This window comes from Phodopus roborovskii, unplaced genomic scaffold (assembly GCF_943737965.1).
Source record: "Phodopus roborovskii unplaced genomic scaffold, PHOROB, whole genome shotgun sequence".
Classification (NCBI taxonomy): Eukaryota; Metazoa; Chordata; class Mammalia; order Rodentia; family Cricetidae; genus Phodopus; species Phodopus roborovskii.
The window spans coordinates 5,947,919-5,959,522 of record NW_026126443.1 but is presented as its reverse complement, the minus strand read 5'-3'; positions in this window follow the sequence as shown (position 1 = coordinate 5,959,522).

Genomic DNA, 11,604 nt, shown 5'->3' with positions numbered 1-11,604 from the left:
GAAGTGTATCTCCTTTCACTCCTATTTCAGTTTGTTCAACTTCCAAAGCCTGTCATCAAGCTAACTCGCTGAAGCTTCACTGTTGACTTTCCATTTCAACATGGTTTTTTCTCCTTGTGTGTCTTTCCTTCTGAGCTCTGCCAGACTGCTCTCTTATAATTAACTCCTAGCTCTTGAGCCAATGAACACTGCTTTTATTTTTCACAGTCCAAGGCTTTTATCTAGGACTGGCAAGCAAGCTATCACTGAGATACAATCAACACTGTCATTTTAAAGGTTTTTAAAAATGATTTTAAATATAAGTAGATGTGTGGGTATGTTCACATGTGTGCAGGCAAAGGACAGAGGTGTCTAATCCCCGCGAAGCTGGAGTGACAGGTGGTTATTGTGAGTCACTTAACATAGGAACTAGGAAGCAAACTCAGGTCCCTGGAAAGAGCAGAATATGTCTTAACCATTGAGCCTAATGCCTTTCATTTTAAAGGTGCAACGGTTACACCTTAGGCCTGTATAATTTCACCGTGGGTTTTCACAGTATTTCTTCTTCTCCTCCTCTTCTTCTTGTATCATTTCCTTTTAATTACTTACATTTGCATGGCCTGAACACCTCAAGATCAGTTATTCATAGGAATACTGGGTTAGGAGGGGCAGCATTATATTCTAGACTAAATGGAAGTTTATGCATGTGTGTATGTGAGGACAATGGAGAATACACACTAGATTTTAGGAAAAGTTAATACACTACTCCTTCAAGATGTCAGAAACAGGCACCAAAAGTCTCTGGCAATCTCTCCCTCTGTTTGCTGCTGTAAGGATAGTGCATTTATGTAGACCTTATTTGCTTTTCTTCTTTCTAGTTCATGCTGACAAACATCCATGGATGCTCCTACACCTTCCTGACCTACTGTGAACACAAGAACCATGTCTCTGTCCTGTTGGTTCTGAGATCTTCATCTTCCTTACAGATGCCAACCATTGTTCAAATATTTCAGTTTGGGGTTACAGCAATATTTGTCCCAGGGAAGCGATATTAACACCTGTCTCCCACTTTCCATGCTATTTCAGGGTATTTTCAGTCAGAATAGAGCACAAATATTTTTACTCTGCCATTTTAAAGTTCTAAGTTTTGTTGTGGAGCTTTCAAACAATCCAAATGAACTTACAGAGCTGAAGCCACTTAAAACAAGCACTGTGAGAAATCACAGAAGAGCAACTACTCAAGAGAAGTACTACAGAGAGGAGAGTTACCTGCCCATCTGCAGATAGTGCATCAAGGTAATGGGATAAATCATGACTTTCTCTACTAAACTGTAAAAACAGCAACATCCATCAGCACTGATGGTAGTCCTAGTGTCTTCTGTCAGCTAAAACTTGTTACAATGGTTTCATCAGGGCAGGTCATGGATAACAAGGTTATTTCTCACTCTCTAGACTTAGCTATTCCTCATACACGTATTAAATAGCACACCTGTGTAATGCACACTGCTTACTGGTGAAATTTTAGCTGGCATTCAGACTGTACCATTGTTAAGCCTCTCTAAGCTCAGATATTCTAAAGTCCAAATTAATATACTTTTGCTTTTTGGGATCTCTACTTTAGAACTAATACAAAACTAATTAGTTAATAATATAGGAACCACTTAAATTAAGCAATAGGACAGTTTTAAAAAGAGGTATTTCAGGACATCACAAGCGTGGCATCTTCAATGGCACAGGTCCTAAATCAAGACAATATTGGTGCACATAGTTCTTTTTTTGTGACATTTCAGCCATCATTGTAAAAACAGTAAGGATTGATGGGAGATGCCATTCTGTATTTATGTTTCTCATACTGGTTAATGAATAAAGCACTGTTGGCCAATAGGAGAGGAAGATAGGAGGGACTAGGAGACAAGGAGAAAAGAAGAAGTAGTAAGGAGATGGAGAAAGCAGAACCGCCAGCCGCCTCTCCCTGGTAAGACCACGTGGTAATACATAAACATGGGTTAATACTTAAGACAGAGCTAGCTGATAAGAAACTAGTAACTGCCCAACAGCATTATATCAAATACAGAGTCTCTGTGTGTTAACTGGGGCTGACGCGGCGGCAGGGCAAGACCAGCAGTGGGAGGAAAACCTACTCCTTACAAAGAATAAATGAATTTCTTACTTTATACATATGTAAAGAAAATATTGTATGATGTGCAATGGGAAATATTACAGAGCTAATAAAATGAGCAGAGAAAAGGGCAAATATCTGCTGAAAAAATAATATGGAGACTCTCACAGAGGAGGCCTAAGCAGTCCAAGTACCCTGAAGTTCTAATATAAATAAGAGGCTGGTTTAACTATGATATATCACAGAGTAAAATTATTCTTAAATGACATGGGAACAGGACAAAGCTAGTACATGAACAGAGATCCAGCAATGGAGAAGGACACAGTGCAGAAGTGGTTCTGGGCACCAGAGCTATTGGCCCTCTTGTCTCTGGCCCTAATCAGCTAGAGCCTAGACTCATCTTTAGGGAATAGTGCTGGGAGCCTTTAAAGTAGCATTTAATATTCCAGGTATCAACTCCAGAACATTTGTTATTACAAAAGTGGGTACTTTGTATTCTCAAATAGGCCCCAGAGAAAGGAATGCCTTCTCACCGGGCCTTAGCAGTAAGAGCTGCAGCCTATAGATCTCACACTACATAGCCTTAGTTTTTCCCTTTGATGTATCCTTGAGAAGTCCCCTTTAATCGGTTAAGAGTACATTATACAAATCACATCCCACCTGAGACTTAAGCTTTGCAAGTCACATCTAGGGGGCAGATATGAGGCACCTGCTCTTCTCAAGATTTTATCTACCTTCCTGGCTCTAAGAGATATGCATGCCCTACCGTCAGAGAGGTGTTAAATGTACTTTGGATATAAAAACTAGAAACCTTGTGGGATGGGGGAACCTCCAGAGAATTTTGAGGAGGAACTTTTAGAGACTTTTTAGAAGGAACCTTTATAGATTTTAAGAAGGAACTTGTAGAGAACTTTTAGAAAGAACTTTGAGAATTTTTAGAAAGAATTCTAGGAGAATTTTTAAGGAGAACTTTTGGGAAGAACATTTCTTGAATAAAGAGGTATGAGACGAATGTTATGTGTATGAACTCATTCATTGGCCCTCAGACCTTTTTACCCTGGCCCACCTGTTGTAAGTCTCTTGCCTGAACGCGCAATAGAGCACAATGCACATTCTTTTAGCTTTCATTTCATCTTTTATTATCAATTTTACTACACAACACTACATGAGCAAGTTTGAAAAAAAGTGGTAAGAGCCAAACACTTGTGATGGAATGTGTACAAAGTAAAGTCAAGATTGTTTTCACATTCTGTAGCCAGGAGCATTACATAGTTTGCAGTATCACTTCTGACATTCAAATATGTGCCAATTGGGGCTGGGGAGATGGCTTAGCTGTTAAGAGCAGTGGCTGTTCTTCTAGAGAATCCATGTTTAATTCCCAACACCTACATGACAGCTCACAACTGTCTATAACTCCACATCCAGGGGATCTGACATCCTCATACAGACATACATGCAGGCAAAAACACCAACACACATTAAAAAAAAAAAAAAAAAGTCCCCAACTGCGAAGCAAATAGGGAGTCAAACTACAGAGGAAAGAGAATAATGCAGTTTAGTAAATGTATGGTTAGTGGATTAGGTAGCAGAATGGGAAGCACAAAAAGAAAATGAAACAAAAAATGCACTCAGAACTTAAAAAAAAAAAAAAAAACAGAAAGCAAAACACTGAATATTTTTAAACTGTAAGAGATCAAGAAATCTAGTCAGTATCATCAATGCTAGTGTTTATCCTTCACAACTTGACAGCAAGACCTTACTGCTGAAGACACTGTATATTTATGTCACTAAACACAGAGAAACCCAGCTCATGCTCAACTAGAAGCTTTGTCCCATGTGATTGGAGTTGATAGTGCTGGAAGGTATGACACACACTACTGGAGGAGAAAAGTAATCATCAATCTCACCTAGCTGTGAGCTATAAAAGCAACCTGTCTGTGACTGCAATAGTGTCACAAATGTTATGAGAGTAACCAAACACCTTTTACTTGGATTTAAGGCCAGCTCTGTGAGATGGAACCTATACCTGACACATTAGTGAGGCCAAGAACCTGGAACTAGACAGGTCATAGGCCCCAAGGGGACTCTACTATAATTATTCTGCCAAATGAACATGGAAATAAAATGACTCCTAACTACATATTGTTATACCCATAGAGTATTGCATTGCTCAACACTCATCAGAAAAGAGACTTCTTGCAGTAGATAATAATTAACATGGACACCCACAACTGAACAACATTCAGAGAGTGAGAGACTTTGGAGCACTCAGTCCTAAAGGGAAAGCTCTTTAAAGCTCTCCCATCAAGGCTCTGTGATGTATGTACAAAACAAAGTAGAAAGACTGTAAAAGCCAAATGTGATGAACAACTCCAAGGAAACAGCGTTTTCCAGGCACAACAGGGACGATGCACATTTGAATTCAGAGACTAAGAGCATGCACAAGACTTGTAGTAGTTCAAGCCAGATAAAAATCCCAGCACAGAGACGGGGAAGTGGGCACAAAGTCCCACCTCTAACTAAAAGCTATGTGGAACCACTAACTTCTGGGAGGGCCCGGCCCAGCCCAAGGCCCATCCCTGGGCTGCTGGTCCTCGGGTTCTACAAGAAACAGGCTGAGCAAACCATGGGTGCAAGCCAGTAAGCAACACTTCTCCTTGGCCTCTACACCAGCTCCTGCCTCCAGGGTCATGCCCTTTGCTTTTGATGATGAACTGTTATATGGAACAGTAAGGGAAATAAGATCTTTCTTCTCCAAGTTACTTTTAATCATGGTGTTTCATCACAGCAATATTAATTCTAAGTCAGTGTGTAAAGCCTTTCCCTCAAGAGGGAATTGCTTGGTTGAGGGTCTTTACCCCAGGCTGGCCTGGAGCTCATTATTCGACGATTCTCCTGTCCCCACCTCCGAAGAGCTGACATTCAGTTGTGAGCTACCATTCTTTATAGCCGAGAAAGCTTGAGGCACACAGGAAAGTGGCTTGCCCCGTGTGCTACCTGAGAAACTGATGAAGTGATGAAATCTGAATTCAGTTCTCTGGAGTCTTATCTAAAGCTTAACTACCCTGCCCCAGTTATATCCAACCTTTCCCGATATCCCCACCTAATGCTGCAAATAGAAGGCAGAAAAGCTACATGCAATTATCTGGCATGGCTAACGGCGTCCACCTTATTATTATCGTCACCCACTGTTACTTTTAAGCACAGTGAGCACTCCTTCAAACAAACTACGGACGAACACTGGGGAGTCTCAGAAGATAGGAAAGAGACTGGTAAGTCAACTACCCCCTCTCTTCGCAGCGGTTGCAGCTGGCCCCTGCACACAGAACTTCTCCAGACCTCCTCGCGGCATCCGATTCCTCCCGAGATGGAACCCTCCCCGGTTAGCGCCCTGCCACTCTCCGTTCCCCGGGGAGTTCACGCCTCCAGTCACTACTCAGGATGCTCACAGAGCAGCCGACTGCAGCGGTTCCTCCCCCGCGGAGGGAAGCACCCCGGCGTGGGCTGGTCCTCACTCCCGGCCGATCCTTCCCTCGCACCCTCCGCTCTCGCCACGCAGCTCAAACTAAAGGCCGCCCTAGGCCTCCTCCCACCGCCGTAGGGCGGGTACCCCGAATGTGGCCGACTGCCGGTCTGGGTACCGGGCGACCAGCGAGGACGCCCGCCGAGGCCCAGCGACCCAGGCCGGGTGCCTGCACCTTACCTCTCTCTACAGCTGCGGCGGAGGCCTCGCTTTACGGCAGTCACGGCAGCTGTCGCAAAGGAGCCGTCGAGCGCGCAGCCGCACACGCTGGCCCGGGTAGTGTCTGCCTTGGCCCGGGACTGTTCACGGTCCCAAGTTCTCGGAGCCCTGCAGTTCACCTGGCCTTTAGAAAGCCACAGGCAGCCATCCCTTCAGCAGTGCACCGAGGCTGCCTGAGAGTTTAGGGAAAACCTCAGCGAACAAAGCAGAACTGTGTCCCCTAGCGTGCTGGTTCACCAGACTGCAGAATGCCGAGTACATGCAAACTTCAGATGGATAAGTCTCCTTCCTCCCTTCTTTCCCTCCTTCCCTCCCTCCCTTCTTACTTTCCCTTTTCCCTCCCTCATTCCTCCCCTTTCTGTTTGCACTAAGCAAACAGATTTAGAATAACTGTTTGGATTCTGCTTTGGATACCATTACTTGGGATTTGGATACAATTGCTTGCGATCTGGAGTAGAGTGGAAAGATCGCTGTGTAGTGGTGTATAAGCTCACAAGGTTAAGTTACTTACATGACATCCAGGTGTAGAAGATGCTGTCTTCCAGTTTAAGGCTTGAAACACACAGTTGTGGGGCTGGCATATTTTGCTTTTAATGAATGATGTAGTTTAAGGATCAGATGTGGATTTTGAAAGGAATTTTTGAAAATCAAAAAGCACTAAACAAATTGTTTTAAGTTCTCTCTACAAAACCAACAAAAAAGAACTACTAAGAACCCATAGAAAAAGATGAGATCATTTACTCTCCACATCCAGTTCTGTATTGTGTAACTCAAGCTGATCTTAAAGTCTCCATGTAGTTCAGGTGGCCGTCAACGGATCCTAAAGCTTCTACATCTAAAGTGGTGGGATCCCAGTTTGCACTGCCATGGTTGGCTTAAAACAGGATTTTTCTAAAAACTGTGAGGGAACGAGACTGTTTCCAAAAGTCAATATTAAGCCAGGCATGTCTATGATTCAAGCATTCAGATGTCAAGCAGGAGGGTCAGGAGTCAGTCCTTGTCTTTTAAGAAAAAAAAGTTAAACTCGATGCATACCAGAGTGTTGAGAGATGATTGATATTCAGAAAGAAACAGGCACTGTTTATTATGCTAAACAGTATATGGAAATTATAAGTAGGAAGAACTCTCGGGTTTTTATAAGTGAATGCTTTTCAAGTGCATAGCTGTAAGGTTGCAGCTCTGAAGGGAAAGGCTTCCCCAGTGCATTACAGCTTTGCTCCAGCACTGTGGGGGAAGTTTCTGGAGCGGAAGTGTTGCAGCTCTGCTCTTGCTCCAAGAGGTGTCCTGGCAGTCAGAATACCACAGAATCACACACTACCACAAACCTCACACAGAGGTTTATTGGGAGGGGAAAATCGGAAGGTAGCTGCAGAATGCAGTGTTATATAGGGTTTATTGAATGGGTAGGTAGGGTGGTCTGGGATTGGTGGGATTTTGTGTACTGATCTTTGGCAAGCTCAGGGATTGGTGAGATTTCGTGTTCAAGTCCAGGACCCAGCAGGTGAAATTGTGCTGTCCACATTCAGGGTAGGTCTGCTCACCTCACTTAATTCAAATAAGGAAGCCCCCCCCCATAGGCATGTCTACAGACTAACCTAATTGAGACAATCCCTGAGACTCCCTTCTCATGTAATTCTATATTGACTTAGGTCAAGTAGAAAATTAAACCACTCATCAGACAACCTTAGGGAGTTCCACTAGGTGGATCTAGGTAAGCTGGGAGCTCATTTCCATCATGGAGTTTCAGGATGAGTCAATATGAAGCAAAGTTGGGTTAATTAGGCATTTTACATACATACATACATACATACATACACACACACACACACACATACACACACACATACACACACACACACACACACACACACACACACACACACACACACATCCCAGAGAGAGAAGATCCTTTCCCTACCCATGCCCTTAATTTTCCATTTTTATCCTGATTCAGGTAAGATGACTATGGAAGCAAAATCAACACAATCCCTGGATCTGTCCAGGGATTCCTTCCAATTGTTATTGTTATGAAGAGAGGTCCAGTGGAGACAACACCAGGACCTATAACTCAAGTGTCTGGTGCATGTAGGCATTTTTTTTTTTTTCTAGACAAGGTTTCTCTATGTAACAGCTTCCTCGATTTGTAGACCAGATTGGCCTTTAATCCCAAGTACTGGGATTAAAGGCTTATGCCACTACCACCACCTCACTTGCATGCAGACATTCTTGTATCATACTGTATATACTACTGGACAGATCTGTTTAGACCATGAATACTCTTAATTTTACCATATATATACCCATATATTTTATCACAGGTGCAGAGTTACATGGAAGCACATTAATAAAATCGATTCCTTTGGCCTTGACCTTGAGCAAAATATGTATAAGCAACTAGGACCATGCAATGTAAATGCAAAACTGTGTTTAATACAGAAAAACTTCAACAGAAGAGTGCACATGATTTACTAAGGAAAAGACCCAAATTTTGAGGACACCAATTGCTGTAAAGTTTGTTATGGCTCGGATGTGGAAAGCCCCTCCAGGCTCTTATGTTCAATAGTGGTACTGCTTTGGAGTTTGTGGAACCGACAGTTGCTGGGAGTGCGTTTGTGGGCAGGTCTTAAAGGTTACAACCTGTCTGCAACTGGAACAGTCTCTTTCTCTAATCTGCCAAGAACTGAGAAAATAGCTTCTTTCATATGCCTGTCACTACCAGCATGCTGGTCCAGCCACCATGCTTTCCCATACATGACAGATCCCTATCCCTTCAAAATACATATTTCCTCCCTTAAGTTACTTGTCAGATATTGGATTATAGTGACAAAACTAACAGTCTACATACTTATGGTATCAACTATATGGGATATTAAGAATGTATGTGATGATATAATACTTACGATTTATTAAAGCTTGCCTGAGGATTCAGAAAGCAAAGTCAGCCTCAAGTTACAGAGATCAGGCAGTGGTGGTACACAGCTTTAATCCCAAGACTCAGGACTAAGAGGTAAATGGATCTCTGTTATTTCAAGGCCACCATGGCCTACACAAGAGTGAAGAGCAACAGAGCTCATACCTAGGGACCCCATACCTTTAATCCCAGCAGTAGGGAGGTATAAAAAGCAAAAGGTCTCATTTGGAGATGTAGTCTCTAGCCACAATGAGGAGAGCATAGCAGTCTGAGTGGATCTGAGGAGCGGTGAAGCTGGGAACAGTCTGAGGGTTGCCTCTTTGATCTGAGGTGAGGTAAAGTAAGAGCTACTGACTGGCTGCTTTGCTTTTCTGATCTTCACCTTGAAGCTTGACTCCCAATATCAGTCTCTGAGTCTTTTATTTTTTTATGCTACAAATGTATATAGACCATCATACAAATACTAGCTTGTAGTTCCAAATTAGAAAGGGAACCTCCAACATTCTAACAGCCTGTTTTAGTGAAGTAACTTTGAACTGTGGGGGTCAGTTCTTAGACTAGCAACCAAAAAAGATAAGGATGGATGATCCATGTTCGCCTTTCTTCAATTAGCAACCAGTTTGCTTCTGTTTTAATATCACAATGGTACAATGAATACAATTTTATCTGTGCATATATATATATGCAAGAGAAATCACTGGAAAAACATAACTTTTCAAGGGTGAGTGCATTTAAAAAAATCTTGATTCCATTTAACTAAGATACACTCATCCATAGACTTTCTACACAAGATTACTACCCCCTCAAAATCTGTCACACACTTCTTACAATGCAATGTTTTCCTTTTATCTTTCTCTTGGTGACAGACTTTAATTACAAGAAGTACAGCCTAAATATTGTCATCCTATTATTGTTAAGTTACTTTCCCCTTCATTTGTTTCATGTTAGAGTACATACTGCAAACAGGACTGAGTTCTGAGTCTGCTTCTTAGTGGCCCCTCCCAAAATGTACCCCAGGATGTGATGTGATTAACTACTGCATCTTTGATGTATAAAACACAACAGCTACTAGTGATATATATCCATGTTTAAATTAAAACAAATTAAAAATTCAGTTGGCTAGTATATTATTCACAGTGGCTACTCATGACTTGTGGCCACTGAACAAATACAAGATTTTTCATCATTACACAAAACTCTATTAAGTAGCATTGTCTAACATTTTAAGGCAATGACACAATGGCTCTTAAAATATTTTCATTCTCAATAAACAATTATGGATATTTAAATAAAAGTTGATAAAAGTCAAACACTGACACAAAAGAAAGCAAAGAAAAAGTTTATTTTTTAGAAGGGATAATACAGGGGCTTTTGTAAAAACCTCAAGTGAAACATTTTATACAGAACATACAATCATTTCAACATACAAGTTACTGGACTTCACACCCATTTTGAAGTTTATAAACAGCATTTAAAAGGCTTTGTCTTGTTTCTAAGTAAAATGAGGCAGTGTGCTCATTTCAAACACTCTTATAGCACTGAATATATCACATGTAGTTTATTAATGGTCTTCATCCACAACTTAAAGGTTAAACCTGAGGAACTGCAATTTTTATTATCACAACTGCATAGCAAAATCATGTCCAGATAACAGACATACCAAAATCCTGTAGAGTAGGATAACTTGTAAACCATTTACTATGTCAATTTAGAGCAACACAAATATGTCCAGGTAATAACTGATATAGGTTAATAAACAAGGTTTTAAAAATGTTTTTCAGTAAAGCAGATATCTACCAAATGCAACCAACACTTGAGCCATCTGGTTGTTGGGAAAGAGTTATTTCAGCCAACTTCACTCTGCATGGGGTACCTGGCTGTCCTTAATGGAAAGTGTAAATCACTGATGGAGAAGGAGCTAAAGTAATTTGTTTATTTAAGCTTCCACTCTACATGTGGATGCTATGGAGGAAGTTATGTAGTTGATGAGAAAATATACAAAGACTCAGTCATGCACAGAGTAAATTAATAGTAAATGACATTTTAATAGGAAGTCTTTAAAAAATCATTTAAAAATCACTGGTAATAACAACTTATGAGCATGCTTTTTTTTTTTTTTCAAAATAAAGAGCATTTACAAGTATCCACACACTTACAGCCATTATTAGTGAAAAGCATCCCTTTTACAGAGGACTTCATTTCATTATACTCCTCACAACAGCCCTGTGAGGTAGGCTAAACAATGTACAATATTTTAAGTAAGGCAATATAGACCCAAAGGTGGTGAGTGACTTACAAAGAGGTCATAGTTTACTGCATGGGAGAGCTATAATGATTCATTTTAAACACAAGAATGCCAAAAATCCTAAAGACTAGCAGCTTTTGCTGACATTATCCCCCAACTTTTGCTATTATAACTTAGTAGAATCAGTTATGAATTAGATTTTATAGAGACTCCATCAAAAGATCAATTAGACTAAGTGCTTTGGTACCTCAGAGATACTGGAAATGTTCAAAGACAATTTTCTCATAGTCCTGTGCTCTCCAAAAAGTTCCAATATTATTAAAACACCTTTTACTAAGCTCTTCCAATATGATTTATTTTATAATTGGTTCATAATTCCAGACAAAGCAAATACATTCACTGACCTCTCTGCCCTACATACTGCAAATCCTCTACATACTTTTTCCTAAGCACCAACTGAAATTAACTGAGTATTATTAAGAAAATATATAACTTTAAACAAATATAACTTCAATGATGATGTGTCAAAGTCAGTGTATTATATTAACCCAGGAACAAGTACTCTTAATATGGTTGGGTAGTCAAGGTAAAAGTTCTATGGTAATTTC